Raw genomic sequence first — 26,291 nt, 5'->3', positions numbered from 1 at the left:
TGTTGCAGAGGAGTAGGATCAAGTATCCCTTTTGCAAGTGTAATGTTGACATCTTTGATGGCTACATCTTACTCTTCTGTGAAATTTACCTACCTGTTTGTGTCAGTTTAGATATGTTTAGGAAAAACAAACTGCAAAGTCTTACCAGAAAAAGGCGCACAGCAGTACGCCTGAGACTTCGGTAGGTTGTTATGCTGTCTGACTTAACAGTAAATGCAACTACTGCTCTTTTTGATTCACATTTCATTGGGGCTTTTTAACTGAACATTTGTGGATTAAGCAGAAACTGAGTAAAATGTATGAATCATCATAACGCTGCTGGAGATCAAATCCCAGTTTAAACGTTTTGCAATAGTTTTCTTCCCCCTTTGCTCATGCATATAAAGGACAGACTCAAGTAGTTTGCTTAGCTCTTCGGAAGTAACCTAAAGAATCAAAAGTGGGCACAGTTCCACAGAGAGGTTGTAGGTACCTTTGCTGCAAAGCAAAAAACACTTTAAAGAAAAATAACTAATCAACAAATCTGTATCTTGGGAAACCTCCTTCCCTCCCAGCCTTAACAAAGATGTGTACATTGTGTACTGCACTGTGAGTGTAAAGATTCAAGCCATTTCAAGTGAGGCAGTTTCCCCTTACAGGGGATGTTCTGCACTAACTCGCTTGGTTAATCAGAGGTAGTCTACCTTAACTATCAGCTGCAGTTCTGTTTCACTTACAAATTTTCAAATACTGAGGTAATTCCACAATATTTATTGCAAAATCTAAAAGAAAAACTTAAGTAAAATTACCTAATTTCATTAGATCAAAGACATATGAGTAGCTTTTTGGTTTGGAGGTTTATTTTCTTGGTTTTGAGGGTTTGGTTGGTTGGTTGGTTGGTTTTTAGTGTAAAAAAATTTGAAACCAGATTTGGGGGAGCATTCAAAAGTAGCCTAGATTTCACAGCATACATCTGTTGCTGCAGGTAATACCTGACTGTTGAACACTGATAAGGCACCATACTTCAGGTGATTTTCAAGTTGGGACTTTTCTTAATAGGCACATGGATATATCTCTTAAGAAGGTCTATCACAGTTAATGACCCAATGCAGCTCTAAGACTTTTTTACATGTGCTCAGGCTTTTATTAGTGGACTTTTATATTGCATTATGCTGGGAGAGGACTGAGGAAATAGAATAATAGATATGTATAAAACTTAAAATGCTTCCCACTTTTCTGCATTTTGTTCACTGCTTTTGTTTTTGATTTTGTTTTTTTCTTTTGCAATGTCAGCTTCAAATACAAGAAGTTTGGGCTTTCATGCAAGCGACAGGTTTTATTAAACATATGATACAATTTTCTATTGCAAAATGTTCTGTAGTTCTTACTTCCTTGGAAAGATAAGATATGACTAGGGAATTATAATTTTTCTTGACAGCATGACAGTTAAAACTTGGTTTGCATAGGAGTGAGCATGTGTAGTGTATTAAAAGAAGATGTCATTCTGAACTGTCTGACAAACTTTTCAACGTGTTTCTTTTTTTTATGTGGAGGTGAATATATTGCTTGTAAAATCACTGCTAGGACGTAACTTAAGATGTAAGGATGAATTGATTTAGTGATGTTGGGTCAAACTTAGGATTTTTAGTATAGTTTTAATATTTAGAAGCCTATGGATTTAGTGCTCAGTTCTGTAATCAGATATTTGAATTAATTTTATTCATATCAGCATCTTAGTTGAATTCACACAGAAGTACTGGTACTTAAGCTGTGCAGGGGTAGAATATGGATAGAATAGACTGAAGCAGAATGCTTTGTTTGTTAATAATACGTCTGTTCTGATAACATGTCCAAATTGTATATAGGGATTGCTATCAAAAGCTGAGCTCATGTAAGTCAGAAGCTTAAACATGGTTGGGTGTCCAACAAATGTTCCTGTACAGAGTGCAAAATCCTAAGCAATGAAAATGCCCAGGTGAAGCAAGGGGGGCATAGAAAATGCCACTAAGGTATGGAAGTGTGGGAAGTTAGGTAAAGGGGGGAAATAAAAAAGGAGGAATTTAGGAATTGAGGGTTTGGGGTTTTATTTGCTGTGATTTTTTTCTTTGTTTGTTTTTGGGGGGCTTGTTTGCCTGGGTACATTTGCTCTAAAAACACAGTTACCTCTTTTGAAGGTAATACACACCTTGAGGATTTTGGGTAAAGGTGTACATGAAGAAACAGGTGAGGTATTTGCTTTTACCTGAAAACTGTGGTTGCATATGCAGCTTTTTTTCTTATAGTTCTGTTTGTAGACCTTCTACTGCTATATTTAAAGGCATTTCTTGAGCCATAATAGAAAACTTTTTATTTGGTTGTAAAACCCATCTGGTGTGGTTGGAGTAGATAATGCCATTGTAAAACTAGTTAACTGTGTTTAGTGTTTTTACAGAAGCAATAAACTGATAAAAAGTTGAATATACTGGCTAAACAGAACTGTGTCTTAGTTACAAGTTCTCAGGCACTGAGAATTACATATGATAAACGTGTAAAAACACAGGGCTAGATTTAGAGAAAGGGTTCCTTCTGGTCACTACAAACAAGTAAAGTTCCTACAGAATGTGCATGCGAAGTGAAAGCTCATTCTGGGTGTTGATTTCCTCTCAACTGAAAAACTCCTGATTATTTAATTTTTGCTGTCTTTGTCACCTTTTTTAGACCTATAATAGTTAATATTTTCTGCTTAATTCCTCTAATTTCTTCCTTTATTCCATAGGTAGAGAATGTTCTGTATGGGAATTACAGCTGTAGCCTTACCAACAAGTAAACTATAAAGATTAGCTTCAGTTCAAGGTAGCATGTTGTCTTTTATGCAAGAATATGGCATTGCTGATCATTGTTACTCATGGTACTTCTAACCACAAAAATACCAGAGTAGCTACACACTGTGTGTCCTCATCCAGTATTTTCTCACTTGATTATTTTTAGTTAACTATTTACATTCTTTCATTGCATCTTATTTTCTCCTAGATCATGTTTACAGTTTAACATATTTTTTCTGAGTTTTAGTCCTGTATGCCGAGATTTCTAGTCCTGGCTTCTAGATCTCCTTAGCCTAATGTCATGCTTAGATGTAAAAACTATACTCAGTCACTTACTTCTCTTATTAATAGTGATTAATATCTATCAGAAAAGACTAGGGGAGCCTTGTCTTAATATGGTAATGTAACCTATTTTCTTAATTAACCAGTATAATGGGTTTCAGTCCATAGATATTATGAGTGTATAAATATGAGTATTATTGTCTTTTAGAAACTACTATGAAGTCCAAAGCAGGAGTAGTACGTATTTGTTTAAGAAAGGTTTTGTTGCAAAACATCACAGCTTTAAAGGAAAGAAAGTGTCTTTTAATTTAGAAATTTATTTTAATACAGTAGTTTTACTGAGCAACCAAATGCCTTTTCCTGAATGTCAGGTCAAAATACTCCTGGGCAGTGTCCCTTGCAATAGTATCATGTATACTATTTGTAATTAAAATTCTGTACACAAACCTCATAAAAATTAACAGGGTAATATAAGTGCTAGTTTTACTTTTTCGTTTTTGACAATTGTTTGTAGTAAATAACTTTAGTCACCAAAAATAGGTAATAATATGTCAAATTATTGAGCTGTTTGATTAACTGCTATGCTTTAAATAATTTCTAAGGGTCATTCAAGTTTCACATTTGTACATATTTTTGAAAACATTAGAGGAAAACTAAAATAGTGTTACAAAAACTGATTTTCTTTTAGAGGTGAATGGCATTGAAAACCTTAACAGTCTTTTGTGAAATTGCTGTAATATGAAATTTGTTGTTATATTTGCCTGTTTTTTACAAATATGTAGACTCAGGTTTAACAGAGTGATCCTGAACATCTAATTATTTTTTTTCCACTTCACTGAATTGACTCACTGTGATGTTCCAAATTAATATTTTTGTAGATACTGCTGTCAAGTCACATTACGTATATCAACCTCTGAAATTGAAGAATTGCTTTTGGAAACGTCAATATATCTGAGTCACATAAAAGTACCTAAATAAACTCCTTGCTTGTGGTTGTGCATTAAGCATTCTATACTTCTGAGAATATATTTATTTATCTGAAAACCTCATAACATCATGTCTGTATAAACCTGGAGAGATAACTTCTATTTGTTTTCCAAGAGTAGTACTCTGGAATTTGGATTTTTTATATTGAACACCCTTTCTGTTATCAAAGATACTGTAAAAACATGTTTTTCTATGTTGCAGAAAAGTAGATTGATTTTCAAATTGAAATTTAGAGGAAAAAGTTCCAGGACTCAAGAAATTGCACAATGTACACCGAAAACCCTGTTCATTAATCCAAAAATGACATAGTAACACAATAAGTTGATTCTAAACCAGCAATTTATTTGATGTCAGAAACAAAGAATTTTTGTCCATAACTATCTGTCAGTTTCCCCAAATTTTTATTTGCTAATGAGGAATTGTAAACTAATGTGCAGAATTATTTGAGAAAAATGTTGCATGTGAAAAATCATAGCATGATGCTGGTTCCCTAACTTGATTTTCTTGGATGCAGCACTTTCTCAGGCTGTGAAGATTTTTCCTCAGAGATTTGAAGACAGCAATATATTTTTATTTAAAGGTGCATATGCGCATAAAGAAAAAGGACTCTGTCTTTTCCTGGTGCTGACTTTAAAACTTGTAAGCACTTAACCAAGGAAAGAGAAACAAAATGGAAAGAGCTGGCTGATAAAATAAATTTCACTGGAATGTCTCAATCCATTTTCAAATACAAACTCCCCTAGATAATTTGAGAAAAAAAGCTGTAACCAGTCTTAAAAAGACTGCAATAGCAGCCATTGTGGAAGTCCAGAGACATCCTGCCTCTTCCTCCTCCTTGTTATCAAAACCATCACTGGGTTCTGAAGCCTTCTATAATTCAGGAAGAAGGTTCAGATTTAGTAAACCATTTACTGTGTTTTGGCAATGGTCAGAGTTACTTCTACGTCTGAAGTGCAAAGTCATATTACTTCTCTCAGGGCATTTCATTGTTGGATGAATTGTGTCCTTCATGGATCTAGAAGGAAGTGAAGAGGTGTTCTCAGGATCTTTTAAGGAATGTGATAAGCCTACCAAGCCTTTCAGCAATGGGATCTTCTTCTCTTAGTTCACTTGCTGGCTAATGCAAGATCCCCCAGAAAGTCATAGAATTAATTGTAGAATGGCTTGGGTTGGAAGGGACCTTAAAGATCATCCAGTTCCAAACCCCCTGCCATGGGCAGGAACACCTCTTACTACACCAGGTTATACCAAGCCCCATCCAAGTGGGCACTAGAAGTCCCAAAAGAGTTGGGAATCATACAGAAGTCTCCATATTATTGGAGGCAATCATACTCATAGTTACTGATTGAGATCTGTGTAGAGGAATGCACAGGAGTATATGCAGGAATCTGAGTTCCAGCAACTAATGTGGAAATGCCTGTGACTGTGCTGCCAATGTAATTGTAAGATGCAGCAAGCACAGTGCTGTGGGAAGATGTGTGCACTCTCTTTACTTATTGTTACTGAAAAAGTTTTAGTGAGTGACTCCAGGACTGAGCCTTTGGAGAGCCTTCTGCTGTAGTCTAATTAAATCATCTTGTCAGTTACAGTGTTTTAATTCCGCAATGTTGAATACTTTCTTCTTCTTCAGTCTGTGTAGAGAAAGTTACACTATTAAATTTAGATGGCCTGAATCACTTACTAAACCTTTGAACTTAAGCTGTGTTAGATTGTGATACTACTTGGTTTAAATACCACTTTAAAAGAAAAAAAAAAATAGTTGTGCTTTGGGGGATAAGTAGACTCCTCATCATGGCTTTTTCAAGGATGGGATTACCATGAAATTTCATTTAAGTTTTGCAACAATTGACCCAAGGTATGACTATGGACTTCCTCTGTTCCAAAAGATTATTTCAGGTTAAGCATTGCAGACGTACTGCAGTTCTTGATGCACCTGAAGATAGCTTTGAAAGCTACAGCAATATTACAGTGTTGCACAGGCCTTTATTGATTCTATTACAAGAGAATACATTAAGAAATTGCAAATGCAACTAAAAATACTGCATTTTAATGAGTACAGTTGGTTTCATGTTACATTTGAGCATTGCATATTTAGAATACGCTAGATTTGAGGAGACTGAAACTTAGAATTCTAACTAACTTCTCAGTGGAAAGGCAAAGTCAACTTTACTTAGATCAGCAGAGAAAATTTGTGCCTATCCTCCAACCAAATTAACAGGGCTTCAAGAAAACTATATGCATTTATGGGAAAAGGTATTTTTTATCTTCTTTAATAATACCCTTTTGTTAGCATATGCTGTCTCCTTAACAGCACATTTGACTGATAGCATAGAGGAATTTCAAGGAAACTCATTATGGTATTTCTGAAGTGTGTGCAGTACCCCATCAACATGGGCTATTGGCTTCTTAATACTGTATAATTAGGATATATGTATGATTCTGCTCTTTGTCCAGCTTGCCTTCCTAATCCCTATTGAGAGACTTGCCAAGAATAGGAATTGCTTGTATTTTTTTAAACACTAGCATTTGAGCAATAAAGGAAGTAAGGAAGGTTGTAAGGAAATTTTAACTGTCATTGCTTTCATAGTCCCATAAGTGAAGGTTAATCTTAAATCCGAGACAAATGAAATATCTGTGCTAAAAGGGGCATCCCTCCCTTTTTAACTGTGATGCTGTGTATTTCTTTTATCTACTAGTTAAACCTAATGATTGCCAGATTGTTCTCAGTTTTGTGAGTGTTGTGTGGTAATATCTCTAAAACATATCTTAATATTTTTTCTTGGGATTTTTACTGTCATACAGTGTCTCATACACTACACATACTGAATTTCTTTGAATATTTTGAAATTATATGTTAATTATGGCAATTTTTGTCAGGAGCTGTATTCAGATTTTTTTTGTTGTTTTTTGGTTTTGGTTTTTTGGGTTTTGTTTAGTTTGGTGTTTAAATAGTATGTTAACTTGCAGCCAGTTGAATCACTAAGCATCCATTGTTATTGTTTGCTCAGCTGAGTCCAAAAATGTGCTAATAACAAATACATTCAGTCCTCCATTCCAACAAAAAAATGCAAGTGTGTCTAAGCGTACCAGTGGATTCTTGTCTCAGGTTGCCTGTATGGTTTGCTCCTATGTCTACACGTATGTCTTTGAGCATGCCAGACCTTTATCTATGATGAATGCAACACTGATTGAAGACATTACACTGGCAGATAATAAATTTTGGACATTCATGCTGATTCATGTATTTGCTTTAGTCCTATCATCAAGCTGGTGAGCAAGTGCAGAAAACTTTGCCATTTTTCCAGCAGATATTTGCTGCATCCACTCTTGGCTGACAGTCTTACCTCAAGGTCCATGCCAATCCAGAAATCAGCCCCTTATGCAAGTATCCAAGAGTTGAGGCCATCTGTAAAATCTGCTTCTCATCTATGTATCATTAGGGTTTATTGATTGTACTGTCATTTTCAGGTATAATCTCTGATCAGGGTCAGTCTCTTCCCCATGACTACTGCAGCTGTCAGCCCACCGTGTAAATGATGAGCATGGACTCAAGGAGTCTTTTTGCAGAGTGTGCAGAAAATCATAATTAACAGCAAAAGTGACTAGACTAAAATAATTTTTATGGCTGCATGTAAAATCCTGTTTGTATTTTAATTGCAGCTCCATAAGGTTTTGGAAAATTTAGTTGATCTATGGGAATACACTTTTGGTTGAGTTCTCTACATGCTTACCTTACAGCTATGTCTGCAATTCAATTCTTTTTCCAGGCATTTTTTTCTTATTCATGTGGCAAAATATTCTTAAGAAGTTAGAATAGATTTACTAGTTAGCACAAGATTACTTCTTGGCACTTGAATTTGTCTTGGCAAGTTTAACTACTATATGATTTTTCTGTTTCTTACTAATGAGTTGTGGCAGTATTCTGCAAACACAATGCCTTCATGAAAGTAGTAAGTTAACTAAAACCATCAACAATCATACTTTTTCTACTTTATTGGGAATTGTGAAAAAAGAAGAAAATGCATACCTGACAGTAAGTAGCTGGACTAAAGTTGGTTGTAGTAACAAACTGTCTCTGCAATCAGCTGCAACAGACATCACCTAGAAGTAGCCCAATGCTGATACAAATCTCCTGATAGTTGACTTTTGAAAAGTCTGGAAAATTAATTCCTTCTTTCTGTTCATCCTTTTAAATAGCTTATTATTGCAGACATTATTCTAAAGGAGATGCTGGCATGTCTTTTCTTGTTAGTTTTACATGTAAACTCATTTGGTATGAAATACATGAATTACACTTTTTCACAATTTAGGACTTTGATGGGGAAAAAAAAAATAATGAGGTAAAATTGTCATGCTCCAGGCCTTTGTCACACGAAACCAGTTGCTCCTGCATGAGGAACAGGGACAACTGGTGATATCTTCAATTGTCACAATAGATTGTGGAAACGGTGATATGAATAGAAAGAAAATACAATCACTTTTTTTTTCTCCCTGTAAAACAATCTTACACTGAATCATTATTCTTTAGGATCAGTTGACAGAAACAAATGAGAATCTATAACTGAAACTATATGTCAATGATAGCATGAAAACAAATATAAAGATTTCTGAAAGGTACTCAAAGCAATTTCATTTATCTACTTATAATGGGTATTAAAATCATAACAATTTTCTGGTAACTGTTCTGGGAAATGCTATACTCTCACAGTATGTGGAGTAAGTGTCCTGCAACATGGAAGGAGGTTTTTATATAATAAAATCATAAAATTGTTTTGAGTTGGAAGGGATCTTAAAGATCATCCAGTTCCAACTCCTTGCCACAGGCAGGGACACCTTCCACTACACGATACTTCTCAAAGCCCCATCCGGTCTGGCTTTGGACACCATTACATCCCAAAAAGAGTTAGCTCATACAGTAGCCAATTGGAGGTGATCATATTGGTAGTTAGGCATTGCTGTCTGCATAGGGGAATGTGCAGATATATGCAGGAATCTGAGTTCCAGCAGCTATTGTGGAAATGACTGTGACTGTGCTGCCAATGTAATTGTAAGATGCAGCAAGCACAGTGCTGTGGGAAGATGTGTGCACTCTCTTTACTTATTGTTACTGAAAGTTTTAGTGAGTGACACCAGGGCACTAATACACATGACTTTATTTGAAGATAAATCTCCAAAGAGTCTATGAAATCACAGGAACTAATGAAACAACTAGAAAATTCTCTATTTCTACGCATAGGTATTTGCCAATATACTTCAAACTTTCATCTGATCTGTTCTCTATTCTGATCATTTATATTCAAAAACTTCCTTGGGCTGAGAAATGCATGCATTGTTGTGAAAAGTTTAGTTTCTAACAAACCTGTTCTTTAGAAGAGGTTCTAAAACTAGATTTTGAATTGTTAGTAGAGCAGCTAAAAATTTAACTTTCTTTTTCCTGCATTCTTTAGTATTTCATTGTAAGTAATGTTTAAAAATAATCTGAGGATCAAATGTTTAATTTAGTTATTGTGATTCTCTATGAAAATTTCATTTATGATACTTACAAACATTACGAAGTTCTCAGATGCTAATCTAACAGAAAATGTTGAAATGGTTTTGTCTCCAAGGAATAGCAGTATTCTATTTCCTGTAGGTAGACATAAGGAGTTTACTGTTACAAACTTAGCAAAATAATAACTTTTGTTTCACAGTAGTTGAGTCTTACAATATGCACTATTCAGTTGAGAAATGAAATAATTTTGGTGGTACTTAAGGTTAATACTGGCTCAGGTTAAGTGCTAACTCTGATTTGTTATAAGCAAGACCATTCTTATTACTTTCCAATTTTGAGGTGGCCATATTGAGTTTTGGTAAGCAGTGTTGAAATTTCAGCTGTTGTTTCTACTCATTATAAAATTGTGTAAATGAACTAGCTTCTGTTCCAAACTCCTTCAGTTCTTAAGGAAGGTGGAAAAGTTCTCTAAGCTTACAACAATTGGTAGTAGCAAGTACTTTCCATCTATCCTATGAAGTAGTGGACATCAGGCTATTTTCTGATGGGACACTTCTGTTGTTCTATGTTCTGTGCTTTACTGCTGCAGGTAGTTTTTGTTGTCTCCACCCTTTCTCAGTCCCGTTTTTTTGTTCGCTTCTCTTGTTGTATTTCTTGGTTTCTTTTTTGCATGTTGTTCCTATGTCTCAATCTCTCTTACCTTCTATAATGCAATCTTTTCACTTCTCTTTAGTATAGATGACCTTTCCAGACAAAGAGAACATTTTACTCACTTGTGCTTCTTCACAGAATGAAACAAATATAATTAAAGCTATGGTACTGATAACCTTCTGTTCTTGAATACCTCAGTTTTGTCTCTGGAAGTAACACCACACCACCATTTTGTGCCATTAGGAGTGCCTCCGGATATTTGCCTTACATTTTAATAGCAAATTTGATATATATTTTATGTAACTAGAGTAATGCGTTAGTGAGAAGTGGTACTCATTTATTTGTCTATATTTATTATAAAATCATAATGTTCTAAGTTCTGTAAATAACAGACTAAATAGGGCCCAACTTTCCAAGTGAATAAATCTCAGAGCTTATTTAGTGACAGGCGACACATCCCATGCCAGGTAACGTTTTGTTCAGTGGCAGAAGGTATAGCCTTACTTAGAGGTGTCAGACTATACTGCAATCATGTAAGAATCCAATTATCTTTTTTTTAAACTATTCCTACTTTCTTATTTTTTTTATGGCCAGCCATGCTGAAATTTTAATGAGAATTCGCAGGCTTCCCTCAGCAGATAGATGGCAGAATGAACATTTTTATAACTGGAATAAAAGCTGTTACATTTTATCACAAGGCCTTCCTATTGTGTTGTTTCCCTTTTGTAAGGTAAGTAAACATTACCTCAGAAGAAACTTCAAGGAACACCATTAATTTTGTTATGTGTATACATAAAAATTCATACACATACACTTTTTCAGTATTACATCTGCATATTTACTTCTCAGCTAGACTTGCTGTTATGTTTTGATTATGTAATATTTCCTGGCTACACAAATCACTTTTTCACATTTTCATTAAGCCTGAATTCATAGTAACATTGAGGTCATCATGTTTTTGTAATGCAACCATTGGGAGCACCTTATCAAAACTCTGCTGCTAAAGCAGCTTGACCTTGCATTTAATTTACTAATCAAAGGCAATCCTAGCAGGCAGTTCAAACAAAAATAGCATATCTTTGTTTTCCTTTGTAAGTAACAAACAAGGTCATAGTAACTGGACAAGGGGAGAGAATTTACCAAACTGCTTGGGCCTGAATTTCCTCCTTACATTGCTGAAAATAAAATCTTAAAAGTAACTTTTAATAACTATTTTTTCCCAAGCTGGAAATATTAGGTATACTCTACTCTCGCTGTAGACTTTCTGTATGCTACTCCAAGTAGTGGGGAGTGAGCTGCTGCTCTCAAAAGCAAGTGATTAGCCCTACTCTTGAACTCTTCCTAGAGTTCTTTGTGGGTCAATAGGGGAAGGCTGTGGGTCATTCTGTTATGGCTGTCCAGTGCCAGTCAGTATTTTTTTCTGAAGATTTATGGATTCTGCTTTGGCGTGAGATTGCGTTTGCCACTGTGACAGGAAGTAGGCTGTTTGGTTTTTGGAAATCAGCTCTCTGGAAATGTGCCACCATCAGAAGGGCTTCTCCAGTATAGTCTTTGTTCCTTGGTTTTTGTCCCAAGGATCCTGAAAAATAAAGTATCAGTAGTAGATTGACCTGCTATTGCTGATAAAGTTAGTTAATCCAAAACCTGGCACTGAAAACTCTCTGTAAAAGGGGGTAGCTGAGAGAAGACTAAATCTAAGTGAATTGTTGTCATGTGCTGCTAATGCACTCTACGAGAAATTGTAAAAGCAGATATGTAACACATGTTGCATAGGCAGAAAGACAAATTTTGGGTTGGAGTTCATTGAAAGTCAATCTTACTACAAATCCTATGGATTTGTAAGTATTGGATGTTTGGAATATTGCTAATCTTAAAATGCATCCCACATGTTTAAAGTTCAGTGAGTACAGGACACATACATAGGTAATAATGGAGATCATAAATATTAGCAGATGTCAAGGACAGGTTAAATGCTAAATCCAAAGAGGAGAATTTGTGATCTTTGCAAATACCTCACGCACTGAAGCTGTCATCCTGAAAAATTATAGGTCACAACCAAATGAATGTGAGTTTCTTCATACTGATGTATTTTGACAGATTGTGTTCAGGATTTTATGTTAAGAATTTACATTGTATATATTGGCTGTGTTTCTTAAAGTTCTTGAAAGATTTAAAAAGAATTGCAGTTTACCTGCTGCATGCTGAGTAAAAAAAGCTAAATATAATCTAATTCTTAGATTATAAAAAAGGAAATACTGTTTGTAACATTGAGCTTTTTGTATACAAACTTATAAAATGCACAAGACCAAATATAGTCTCATAAAGAAGGCTTTTCTTTTCACAATAACTAGCAAGGGTACTTCTTATTGGGAATATTTTGGGAGGCATTTGCCTGTACTAAATATGACCTACTATGCAATAGGTCTTTAAAATAATTTATAGTGCACATACAGTTAATGTAAAATAGTGCAGTGGCTATAAATTTTACAAGTCCAAAATTCTGTCTCCAGAGCAGAAGGAAACGAGTTGTTTTACACAGGAGAGTCCTGAATTTTATTTCATGTAACTTGGAAAAAGCCATAGATTACCTAGCCACATTTTTTGATTATAGACTAAAAAAAGGGACAGGGAAGTGGGAATCCAAATTCAGGAAGTTACAAAAGTAACAAAGTAGCTATGGAAGCATACTACTTCACCTTACAAGAGAATGCCTTAACAGACAGATTGTAGATTAATATTAGATAGGTTCAGTCTCAAGCCAGTCTGTTTCATGTTGGATCATTGTGAAGCAAAAAATAATAGATTTAGATGTAAGAGAGAATAACAATGAGACATTGTATTTTAATCAGAAAAAGACTTCAGAGAGAAATGTGTCTACTGACTACATCTGTTCCCTGAGATGATTAGTGGGTACTGGCTCAAGTCTGTTCTTCCCAAGCCTGAGACTTTTCAGAAAGATAAGTTGCATCCCTGCTGCTTATAAGGAGGAGTGTAGATGGTGTAAGCAGCTACTTCAGAAGGCTTGGGATTTTCACAGCATAGGCTTCCTCATTCTTGAGCTGCTTTATCTCTTGAATGTGTTGTGCTATTTATACAAGCCATTGGTTTGTGGTAATTGCCTAGATGTGATGTTGCTGTAACTTCACCATTGGTGAAGCTGTGATCCCAGAGTGCTTATATAGGGTTATCCTGGTTTATGGAATACAACTTCATGAGCTAACATGAAAAGTTGTAATTTGGCATCTGTGATGCTGTTGTACTATGAAGTTTGAAAGAAACTGCTGTCTTGTGAAAGATGATTCTTTTTGTCTTTGTTTTCATCAAGTGTTAGTCCTCACTACACAAAATATTGGTTGTGAAAATTTAACTCAATTGAACTATTGAGGTGAGATCAGGATTGGGTCTTGAATTTTGCTGTCTAGAGCCTGGGATATCTGACATCTGCTCTTCTGTTTTCTGGGCACTTGTCCTTATTGAGTAGGAGAATGATACTTTTCTTTAAAGTGAGCCAATTCTCAGCTCATACCTGAGAAATTACTTCAGCCTAAGTGAGTAAAATCTGAGTCTTTTCATGATCAGTTGTAGAAAATATAACTGCAAATCATCCATACTGAGAACAACCAGGTTTATAGGGGATATGTTCAAGGGGAGTTCCCATTTGTTTTGGGGTAGTAGATGAGGTCTATTTATGTGGCTTCGTCTACATAACGTTTATAACTGGCAATTGCCTCACATGAGTGTCTAGAGAGATTTATGGATAACCAGGGAAGATTTGTTCTTGATTTATTCCAACAGCTAAATGTACTTTTGTGTAGGTCAGGCTTGTACTAATGATGTGTATAGCATTCTTAACCTCTCCTGAGATGCTATCTGTATCAGTCTCAGAGTATTAGTTTACATTGTGGTGGTGCCACTCAAGCCCTGCTTCCCACTGCAAGTGACAACTATTCTTTGATTACAGAAGCCAGTACAGAGACAACAGCTCAATCTTGAACTCTTGCAAGTAGAAATGAATTATGCCTTTCCTCCCCTTAACATAAAAAAGAAGACTTGAGAAGTGTTTGAGGTGCTGGTAACTCCAGTGCTGTATTTATGATAAATTTTGGAAATACCTCAGCTCCATCTTGCTCAGAAGTCTGTCTTTGACAGTAGCTCACATTAAATGCCTAGGAAAAAAGATAAGGACAGGAAACATCATCTTTTAGTGATATTTCCCAAAATATTCTCCTACTTGAGTATTTCAAGATTTACCAGAGCCTGTTGTCATGCCTTTGTATATGAGTTTTAAACAGATTTCCAGAAATGTGTTTACCTTACCTTTTCAATCTGGCAAAGTTCATAGCATGTGGGCTGTCTAGAGGTGTCATTGCATTTGATCTGTTTACTCTTTGCCCTGAAATAATTCTGTACTCATTTCTGTTCTCTTTTCTGTTTTCTGTAGTTTCATATTCTAGGAAATCTTTATGAAAACAGGGAAGTCAGGCCCAGTCCTTTCTCTCTCCTTGCTGTGGACCTGGTGTTCAGTCAAAGAATCCTTCTTGTGCCCAGTAGATTTCCTACCATCCCCTGGAAGTCAAACAGGTATTCAGTCATTGGCCAAGTATCTTCCCATTAGAAGGACTAGAATATGGACACTGGCCAGCCATGTTCTGAAATGTGATCAGAGTCAGTGGAAGCAATAGTATCAAACATTTTGATAGCTGGACTCTCTTTCCTGGGCTTGATATCTTGAAGCACACATAGTGAAAGAAAAATGCTTCAGTTTTCCATGTGGATATTTAGACTGGAGTCATTCCATCTCAGATCACACATATAAATAAGATAACCTGCATACCAGCTAGTGGTAAATGACAGTCGATATTCCTGATAGTGATGGCAGGAGCCATATTTTGGTGGTTAGGAGGAGAGGGTTTGAAGTTGGGTTTTTGTTTTCATTGGGGTTTTTTGTTAGGTTTTTTTCTGGAATGCTGCATGTGAAGGAGGAAAAGAGCCAGAACTTGTTTCTGTCTTCTGCCTAAGAGGTACTGCTCTAACAGCTGTCTGTGCTTTTGTAGTTTACCTTGAGTAAATCAAAAAGTTGTGTTGCTTTAGATGGTGGATCTAGAAGGTACCTAAAATAAAGAAATGGAGAGAGTCCCTCTATATGCATGTAATTGCTAGTCTTTACCTCTCCTAAAGGATTTCTTCTTATAGAAGATGTGGGTTTACAAGGAATTGAGAATACAATGAAAATCACTGCCTCTTTTTTCTCCCCTTTTTTAATTGTACCTAGATCACCATGCATATGTTGCCAAAACAGATTTCAGAATTCCTTGCACTGGTTCATTAAATAGGTAAATTAACCTTACTTGATTTAAATAGCATGTTTCTTTACATTATAATTCTAATTACATGGTTTTTCAATTCTGTGGAGGTTTGTTTGTTATCACAGCCTCTCTTCTGCCTTTGTCTAAGATGCAAGCTACTTTTTCTTTAAAACTTTTCTCTTTGTATTTTAGTATGTATCTATCCCATGTAAACCTGAACATTTAAGTTGCTAATGTGCTCTTATTTGACTTAAAAATATCTGACTAGTTTCTAACACTTTAAAAGTAATCTTTCTATCAAAAATTGACAGTTTCAACCTTCATTTTAATACTGCTACCCCTTTGATAGTTGTACTTTAATTTTCAGAAAATTGAATCCCAACTAAAAGCTTCTTTGCATTCTGTCAGTCTTTAGCATTGTCGCTTATAATTTTGGTTCTTTGATGCATCTGAAAGCTTTAGATGCAGCTTTTTGACATTGATTTTGTTGTTCTTGTATCCTGAGAAGTTGAAAAATTAGATGAATTTTTAAGCTTCTGAAGTATGTGTCATGAAGGCAAAGCTATGCAAAGAACCACGTAAAGTAAATTATTTTGACTTACGATGTGGCTAGATATTTTTGCTTTCATATTTTAGATCAGCCTTTTGAGCAATTCCAGCTTTAAATTTCATTCTGGCTGTATGACATAATGTGTCCCTATACATGGAGAATAACATCAGTAAAAATTCTCTTGTTGATTCCTCAGATTTCCTCAGGAAGCTTTCGAGATATTCCCTAACCAGAAATTTAGGAAGCTAAGCAGCTGTGGCACAAGTAGTAGGGTTATGAAAGGATAAACAGATGGCTAAAACTTGGAAAACAGAATAAAAATACATGCTAAATTTTTGCAGCGGAGAAACACTGTCTTTGTATATATGCAACAGTTTGTGCTGAGATCTGTCCACATAACCCAGATCTTCCACAATGCAAATCACATGTATTTTCTATGATAGTACACATCAAAAGGCCTGTGTAGGGGTTTAGAGCCGTGATGTTTGAAAAGAAGTTAGAAATAGGATCAATTTAAAAGTTTCAGAAGAGCCTTCTGATTCTGCATGATGAGACAGTAGAATGGCAAATCCAGGTGATGGAAATGTAAGGTATTCTAGAATAGACTAGAATAGAATACTTCAGTGAGAAGAAGCCTTCCATTGGTCATTTATTCCAGCTGTCAGGTTGTCCTTTTGAAAGACAGAAAATCCCTCAGTATGTTTCCTTGATGCTTTCCTTACTGCATCAAAATACCATTAAAGTTAATCTAGGGACAGTCGCCCCTTAGTGTTCTTCATTGACCTTAAGCTTCTGAAGCTAACTCATGTATTGTTACATGCTCAAAGTAAAAAAGAATTTTCTTTATTTACTTTTGCATGTGTAAGCCTTACAGAAAGTGTCCCTAACTCTTCATTCTCACAGTGGGAGGTGGGTTCTATTGTTTCAGTGTACCAGTTTGTCCTCACATACTGGTGGTGTGTTAGGAACTGGTTCTGATACATGCGGTACCCCCATGGTGGGATCTAGATGATCTTTAAGGTCCTTTCCAACCCAAACCAATCCATTGTAGGATTTTACTGGTACTTAGTGACCTCAGTATCTGTGTTCTGTAACATCTCACCTCAGATGTCTTACTGTAAAACCACTTACCAAGCACAGCACTATTTTCAAAGTCTAACAGAAAAGAGTTGTTTTTTCAATTCACCATTGTTTAATTGGAGGTTGGGTAGTGCCATGCCATCAGCTGTTGTGATAAAACTTGTGTGAGCCCATCAAAGAAAGTGGGGTAGAAAAGGCAAGTTTTTCTGTGTAGTCTCTGCATCTAAAGGAACTTATTGAAGGCATCAGTGGTACAAAAATGGCATTGGGAATGTTCTATATTGTGCAATGTTAGTGGGGCAGGGATGAGAGCATTCCTCCCATGGATACTGCAAGGGGAAACTTCACTCTTTTGTGATTAGGATAAATTTGCCCTTTGTTAAAATGTGCTTGGGAACTATCCAAGGAAGGAACACCATTACTGGTCAGGATAATTTCCCCCCTTGGTTTTGAAAGCTGCATTCATGAGAAGGGGCTTCAAAATGCAGCTAAGAAAGAACACCAGGATAAAAGGGGGATTGGAGATATAACAGGCCTTTGAGTTGGGAAGCTGTGGGAGATGTTGGATGGCATTAACAAAACCATCAGAGGCTTTGTTTCTCTTGCTAGCTATGTCTGGTGTTTATGAATGCTGATAGGAGAATTCCCATATGTAATGCTGAATTAGAGTTTCACAAACAGGAGCTTGATGAAAAGAGAGTTTATTTTTGTGGTTTGAATTAAGTCCTGTGGTAAAAAGCTGTACAGTCATCCACTTAAGTGACAGGTGCAGGGTAGATAGTGAATATTTTGGTTTTATGCTACACTTTTTCCATTTTTTTGTAAATTAGTTGAAGCAGCTGGAAAGTAAATATGATATGAGAAAATTATATCTCAAATGGAGTTCAATAGCTACTCATAAAATCAAATTCTAACATGGAAAGTAAAGTATTTATAGACATTGGAAGACAATTTCTTTTTTACAATTTAGGAAATTTCAATGAACTCACTTTTTAAAAAAGCTTTTCTAAGAAGTTAAATACCTTTCAAAAGGGACTGTTTGTTTTCTGGTTGTTAAAAAAAATTAATGCCATATTGTGTGTGGTCCAGCTGTTTCTTTAAATGGTCTTATATTGGGACTTAGGTTCTAGCACCATGCTGAGTGGCTATTAAGACAGAGAACACTGGCAGGGAGATTGATTTGTACAGGTACACCAGGATGTAATTTTTTTTCCCCCTGAGCTTTCCTGTAGATACCTTCCTCTACCCTATAGGCTGGCTAGTTTCTTTGTCCAGGAACATTCGCAGTTTTCTCTGGTCCCTCTTTAAGTCTGTTGGTGTGAGAGTCTGTGATTGTCTCACAGCCATAAAATCCTTTTCTGCTTTCACCTTGATTTCATATTGCTATAGAGAAAATGGGAAATGCATCAAATGTTCTATAGCTGCCAAATTCTCTGCATTGCTATAGTTTGAGTAATTTATGAAAAATTTTAGTTCCTGAAAACATTTCAAAGCATCCAATTTGTAAATAAATAAATAATCTCCAATTTTGGAGATTATTTTAGTGTACATTTTCAGTGCCTCCATAAATGTCCATCTGTATAAAATCAATATCCTCCTTTTTAATATTATGTAATTTATTGAGATTTTCATGTAGTTTATTAAAAAAATACTATTGTTCTGATCATTACCCTGGATTAACACAAATGCAACAGGCAGACCTTTGTTTATTTCATTCTCAAAATTATACTTTGCATTTTCATTATTACAGTAATTTTTGATAATATTTATCTCAACAGTTCTGTAGAAGTTAGGATTTTCTAATGACTGCAAGCATTGTTCCTTAAATTCTGTATTTGCTCTTAACATTGAATCTATGTTTCACAGTGCCTAAAAAGAAGCAAGATGACAAAAGCATCCATTTTTAAGAAAAGTTACCTATATCTCCAAAGGCCCATCACTGGGTGTACTCAACTCCCCAGAAAAGTTACACTGTTCATACTCAGAAAAGAGTTAATTTGTGGAATTGTATGTTCTCTCACAAGAATGCTATTTATGGATCCTTCCTAAAGCAGGAGAAACCAAGAACTCTTAATGAATTGCATGGGATTGGCTTAGGAACGAGCAGTGAAAATTGTTAGTACTTGATATTGCTACAGATGCTGCATTGCAATCTACAGGAAATTGGGAAGCATCCTTCAGAGATAGCCGGTTATCAGTAGTTCTGCTTCTGCACCAATACACATTAAGTATGTATTTCAAAGTTTGAAATTGTTGATGATTCTGAGAAAGTGAGACAGAACCTACTCTGCATTGCTAATTATAATTGCTCTTTCAATAGGGAGAAAAAAAAAAACCAAAAAAACAAAACAAAACAAAACCAAAAACCAAAGCTCATTTATGCTTAGTTACCTTTTGGGAATGCAGAGTAAGTATGAGGTCACTTTAGTTCAGAAGAACTTGACACACTATTAGTTACCATGTGTCTATCTGTTTGTCTTGCTATTTTTTACTTCATCTTGCTAATCAGGGCCTTTGCCCTCCTCTGGATCTGTTCCCTGAGCCTACATAGAACAAGTAGATTTTTTTATGTCGCATTTCCAGTAAAAACTTTTGAAAAAAAAAGGTATTTTAAGGTAGTTATGTTTTTCACAGAGGAATATAAGCAAGCATGTGAATTTTAGTGTTTACTAAGCATGGAACTGGGACTATGAATCTCTTTTCTTGTCATATATAATTTTGTCATTTCTGAATACGCCATTTAAAAATTTATATAGCCCAAAATATTTTCTGTTATTTATGTTGGGGTGTTTTTCAAATTATAAATTAGTGTATAACACTTACATAAATATTAATTAGGTTGATATATTTTCCTCAATTTTTTAACCTTTAACAAATGCAAATTACCTGATTATCTGTACTGCTATAAGAAGATTTTAAGTGGAGCTATTTGACAGTGTATAGACCATGAACAAGTCATTGTTTCAAATGTTGATTGCTTGAAAAGAAAGCAAGCTATCTAAGATATAGACTTAGTATAAGAATATGCTGTGTGTAGAAATAGTTGTAAAAAACAAAGCCCAATCTCTTCTTTTGCAGTGAAAGAGAAGTGGAGACTTCACTTTCAGTGAAGACAAGATCCTTGCAATATATGAGGATATAAAAAGCTACTGGAACAAAGAGATACAATTTAATGTAGAAGAATCTCTTTGTCTTTTGACCCATTCTGTAGAGGTTACATTGTATGATTCAAAGGGTGTACTAATTTTCTGTGTCATCTTGTGGAAGGTGCTGCTGGAAAATGGTCAGTGTCTACGGTTTTGTTGCTCACAGAGGTAGTCTTTTACATCTTAAAGGCTGTTCTCCTTAACCTGTAGCTTGCATGTTAAGCATCAAGAGCAGAAGTAGTATCTTTCTGTTGCAAATTTGGTACTAAACCAGCAGCCTCAAAATTCTCCTTCTTTGTTCAGGGTCTGTCTTCTGTGGGATTTCCTCCATTAGTTTCTCTCAGAGTAAGGTCAAACTCTCCTACAGTACCTTACCAGCTGCTCATCCTGGTCTCTCAATGCATGGCCTTTACATGAAGCATTGTTAAAATGTGCTACAGGGATTAAACAACTTCCCTAGTAATAGTGCAAACATTTTCATTCAACTCCTTCCAGTTCCTGAATGTGTAACCTGAATTTGAGTCATTGTCTTCACTTTTTCTCAGTCGCTTGGGCATCCATATCACTGCAGGAAGAGTATTCCTATGTGCTGTTGGATGCTAAATATCACAAATGCAACACTCAGTGTCTGTCTTGCCTGACTTTCCAGTCTTCGGCTAACAACATGCCCAGGAAAGCTGTCATGAAAATCAGCATGTCTAGAGGCAACTTCTCTTCTAGCCTTATGTGTCAAAGTGCCAATGCCTCCTTGATAAGGTCTTAAAAACATAAGGAGAACACAAATATCCAAAAATATTGCTTCTCTTCCTGTGCCATTCTCAGGAGAAAATCTGAATATAGTCTTGACCAGACCTTTTCTCCCCAGACTATTTCAGTAGCAAACAAAATTGCCATCCTTTCCATTTGCTCAGTCCTGTGGCAACTAGTAGAGAATTGTGGGGAAATTTTGAGAGATACCTGTAAGTATTTTCTCTGTGAATGTATTAGGCTATATATCTGTTTTTAAAATGCATCTTCATTGATTTTTTTATTCTTTAGGGGATATTATATAGAAGGCAGACAAGGAGCACTAAATTGTATAAGAAATAAGAACTAGCTTTTGAGAGCAAAGCAAGATGCCTTTGACTTAAGAAAAAGCTTAAAATATAAGGATGTCAAGCAAAGTTAATGAGGAAAGAGAAGTACATCAAGTGTCTACTAGAACTTGCTTGAGAATATAAAAATAAAGTGTTCTGGTATTCATGGTTTTGCCAAGCCCAGAATCAGATCCTAATGTTCCTATGAGGCAAGTAAAACCAGTTAAAGTCTAACCATGGCAATTCAAGAGAAAGAGACCCAAAAATATGTGCACATTCCAAAAATCTTAAAGGCTTGGCACTATTTGTATGTTGCTGGTTATCCTCTAAGACCTCTTCCTATCAATATTCTAGGGAATATCAAGGATATTTCCTTAGGAAGTGCTAGAAAAAGTAGAGATGGCTCTAAGTCATGGTTAAACTGAATATGCAGCTAGTTATACTGCGCATAAAGGGGTCCATTCGGTTTTGTACAAGAGCTGACTAGAACAATGCACTTTTAGACTGGCCTTGGTGCTTATCTGCTGGATTAATACATCATAGCAGAGGTGTGACAACCCACCCTTAAGGGGAAGTGTGGGTCATCACAGTAGTCTGGAGTTTGTCAAATACCTTTGTCTTAGGAAATGGACAGTGAATTTCTGGAAGTTGTTTTCTGCTGGAGAGGCTGATCTGTGTGTTGGCTTTGTGTTTAGATGTGCAACCATTTTCTAACAGTGGATGGACTGGGTATTTGACTGCAGAGCTGAAAATGAAGCAGCCTGTTTGTATAGTTATCCAGACAGTAAATGAGATGATCATACCAACTAGGATGCAGCTGTTGTCACTTCAGCTGATGCAAAGCCAGTGAAGTGTGAGAAGTAAAGATGTGGCATTAAATGTTTTGATTAAATAACAGGGGGAAAGACTTTTAACCATACATTCTGATTATGGTTAAAATGAATGTATTCCCTACTAGTCAATTAAATTGACTAGTACAATTACAAACTAGTCAATTACATTGACTAGTAATTGTGAAACTATTATGAATCACAGATGCACTAGAGGAGAAACTTGGGCATTTGGTAATAATGTTTCTTACTAAAATCAAACAAATTGTCTCCTATTTTGCACAACTAGAGCAGCCAAGTAGAGCCTACTTCACTTTGTTGTCCATTTCCATATTAGTTTTTTCTTTATTATTTATTATTTTTCAAAATAGCCTGTTAGAATGGAATGCCATATTGCTCCAGGTAGCACTACTATATTTCTTGTTTAAATTAATGCAACACTTTATTTTGCAAGTATATTCAAACTCTGCTCAATAAGTTGGGATGTCATATTCTTAAAGACTGCCAAAATTTATCAGTTTACATCTGTCAATTTTAAGTCAACACTTTTCTTATGGTTACTCTGCTTGCTGTGGTTGCCTACAGCTCAGCCTCGAGGATAACCCTTCAATATACTAGATAATTACACTATTCCCCTAGTTAATTTAAGCATTTCAATCAAACAGGAAATAGCTTATAGTCTGTTCCCTGGTTGATTTTAGTTTCTTCATATTAAAAGGGTGCCACTTAACATTTGCTTGCTTATGCCAGATGGCAAGTTCCTAATTAAATTCACTTCTCATGTGCCTAATTTTTCTGCTTGCATTTTGGCAAAGCTAAAATCTCAGTAGGGCAAACAGATAGTTGGGGTATACTAACAACATTATTATTGTTATTTTTATAGTCTTTCTTATGAATGGTAGCTCAAAAAAGATCTTATGGATCAAGAGTTGCAACTTAACCTTTTATACTAAAGCTCTGCTTCAATACAAGTTCAGAATGTCAAACCAGATTCTTAAAAAATATTTTCTCTACCCTTCTACTATTGCTCTTTAAGAGTTGTTCAATTTTTTTCCACAGAAAGCAGGAGCAGAAATTGCTATTTTGTTATGGTGGTTGATAAGAAGATTTGCTTGTCCATTTTATGCTTCCCATGCATTGACCTTCTTTTTGTATTTTTAGAAACATTAGAAGAGGTAAAAACTCCTGAGCTAAGTGCTGAGCTTCATTTGTCTGCCTGATGAGGGCAATCATCTTGATCCAGAAAAGTGACTCTGAATTAAGTACTTTGGTCTTGCATTCTTAAATATGGTTCAGTACAGATTCTTCATGGACTGATCTTGGGAAATCATCAATTAAGTTTTATTTTTTAATATCTAGTGGGTTCACCCTGGCTGGATGCCCAGCACCCACCAAAGCTGCTCTATCTCTTCTCTTCCCAACTGGATGGAGGGAGAAAATACAATGAAGGTTTAATGGGTTGAGATAAGGACCAGGAAAGATCACTCACCAAATACCGTCATGGGGAAAACAGACTTGATTTGGGGATTTTACTGAACTTATTACTAACAAAATCAGAGCAGGATAATGAGAAGTAAAAACAAATGTTAAAAACACCTTCCCCTACACCTCTCCTTATCTCTTCCTCCTCCTCCCTAGCAGTACAGGGAGACAGGGAATGGAGGTTACAGCTAGTTCATCACATGTGTTGTTCCTGCCACTGCTCAGGGAGAAGAGTCTCCTTTGCTCCAGTGCAGGGTCCCTCCCACTACAGGAGACAGTTCTCTGTGAACTTCTCCAATGTGAGTCCATTCCATGGCCAACAGTTCTTCACAAACTGTTGCAGTGTGGGTCACTCTTCCATGGGTTGCAGTCTTTCAGGTGCAGCCTGCTCCAACACGGGTCTCCCACCAGGTCACAAGTCCTACCAGGAAACCTGCTCCAGCATGGACAGCTCTCTCCATGGGTTTGCAGGTCCCTGTCAGGAGCCTGTTCCAGCATGGGCTTCCCATGGGGTCACACAGCCTCCTCTCAGGCATCCACCTGCTCCAGTGTGGGGTCCTCCACAGGCTCCAGGTGGATCTCTGCATCCCTGTGGATCGCCATGGGCTGCAGGGGCACAGCTTCCTCACCATAGTCTGCACCAAGGGCTGCAGGGGAATCTCGGCTCAATGCCTGGAGCACCTCCTGCCCCTCCTTCTGCCCTGACTTTGGTGTCTGCAGGGCTGTCCCTCTCCCATATTCTCACTACACCACTCTTTGGTCATAGTTACATCTGCCCAATAACTGCTTTTTCCTTCTTAAATATGTCATTCCTGATTGACCCAGCCTTGGCCAGCAGCATGTCTGTTTTGGAGCCAGCTGGCATTGTCTCTGTCCGACATGGGAGGAGCTTCTGGTAGCTTCTCTCAGAAGCCACCCCTGTAGCCCCTGTGCTAGCCAAACCTGTCCATGCAAACCCAATGTGTAACTGTGTTTTGTTAACCGAAGATTGCCCAGCCCTTCAAGGTGTGAACTCTTTTGCTGGGTTGGCTCTATACCTGTATGGTACATGTGTTAATTATTTCTTGTGAACTTAAAAGTGAGAGACTCAGTTTTGCAGTCAAAAATGGAAATGCTATAAAATACTGTATACTTCAGGTTTCCAGAATAATAGGTATTGTATCTGGGGTTTAGGCTGTTTTACTCTGTAGCACAAAAGCTTTTTATTGTGCCTTTTCTCACCCTCCACCCCATTTTTGGCATTTCAAAATGCTAGGGCTTTTTTTCCCCTGGCATTCTTTTAGTGAGTCACGGGGTGTAGTATGATTTTGATTGTAAAATTAATAGTAATCTGCTTCAGAATGACTTTACAATGAAAACTTGTAAAAGGAAAAATCATTAATCATTCAGCATTTTATAGCTGAATAGTTTTAAAGGAAAAGTAAAATGCTCTGGGAACTTTGCTTTTCTTGGCTACCAAAAAAAAAAAAAAAAAACCCAAAAAAAAAAACAGCCACAGGAGATAATCAGTACTGGATAAAAGATTTTCTTACATTGACTGCAAGACATTAATTCTTGGGTTTGCTGTTTGTTTTTTGTTTGTTTGTTTGTTTGTTTTTGCAAGTACTTTTGATATTTTGTAAGCTGAACTTGTGCAACAAAAAATTTAAAGAAGCTCTCTTTAGGTCTCATAACAAATTGTTAAGAATGTGTTCATTTATTTATACTAAACAGCTAGTCCTACTTATTCTGTTTCTTTGAGCATACATGCTGGTCTGTAGTATGACCATCCTAAAATAACTTTTCCCTCTTGTTTAACAAGGAAGAAGCGCTGTTTTTAGCACTGTTTTTATACTGTATTTTTACAGTATTAAATAGATTTCAATATTATAATCTCTTCTATTGAAGACTGAAGTTTAAAGAAAATTAAACTAATGCAGATTCTTTCCATCATTTAATAGTCAGTTGTTCCAAATATAAAATTAGAATCCACTAAATTCCGAGCATTGGATCTGTCAGGGCACAAGTTCTGGGACAATGGTTCCTGTTATAGAGTTCTGGCCTGAATTTCTGGCCTGAGAGTGTGGTAATTTCCATGGTTTCACTTCTCTTCTTCTAAATCTTTTGAAACTGAAGACATTTTTTCTTGTGTGCCTTAACTTTTTTTTCTTTCTGGGAAGATGCATGGTGGTACTGAATGAGAATACTATTCTAACTAATGAAGTAGACACTGAATAACTGGATTTAAATAGAGTTTTATGTCCTTTATATGCTTTTGTTTCAAATGCAAATTTGATTAAAGCTTTATTTCTCAGAGTTAAGCATATGCTACATTACTGAAATAAAATATTTAATAATAAAATGGCAGACTTTTGTGTCTCTTGATCACCAGTACTTCTGCTCTGTCAGTGAGTAGGGAAGGAAGCAAGAAGAATTAAAGATGATAAATGATATAGGAAGAAAGCAAAAGAGTGTGTTAAAATCATCATATTCTTTAGGGTTTATATCTGTACAAGCCATTATATGATATGAGAATATGGGTACAGAGGTGGGGCTTCAAAGACCTAACAAACTTGTTCTACCATGGAGGGATAGTCATTCCATTTTCTGTTTCATACAGCCACCTGTACTGGGTGACAGCATGTGTTTCA

At 36.1% G+C, this 26,291-nt stretch overlaps 1 protein-coding gene across 9 annotated transcripts in view; it reads left to right on the top strand.

Annotated features, from left to right (window-relative positions):
- SGCG (sarcoglycan gamma) overlaps nt 1-26,291 on the top strand; it is a 105,030-nt gene that overhangs the window by 608 nt on the left and 78,131 nt on the right. The gene's annotated exons all lie outside the window — the stretch shown is intronic.

Source organism: Lonchura striata, chromosome 1 (assembly GCF_050655825.1).
Source record: "Lonchura striata isolate lonStrDom1 chromosome 1, ASM5065582v1, whole genome shotgun sequence".
In the NCBI taxonomy this organism is placed as follows: Eukaryota; Metazoa; Chordata; class Aves; order Passeriformes; family Estrildidae; genus Lonchura; species Lonchura striata.
The sequence above is the reverse complement of the archived record's forward strand: the minus strand, read 5'-3'. Positions and strand labels throughout refer to the sequence as shown.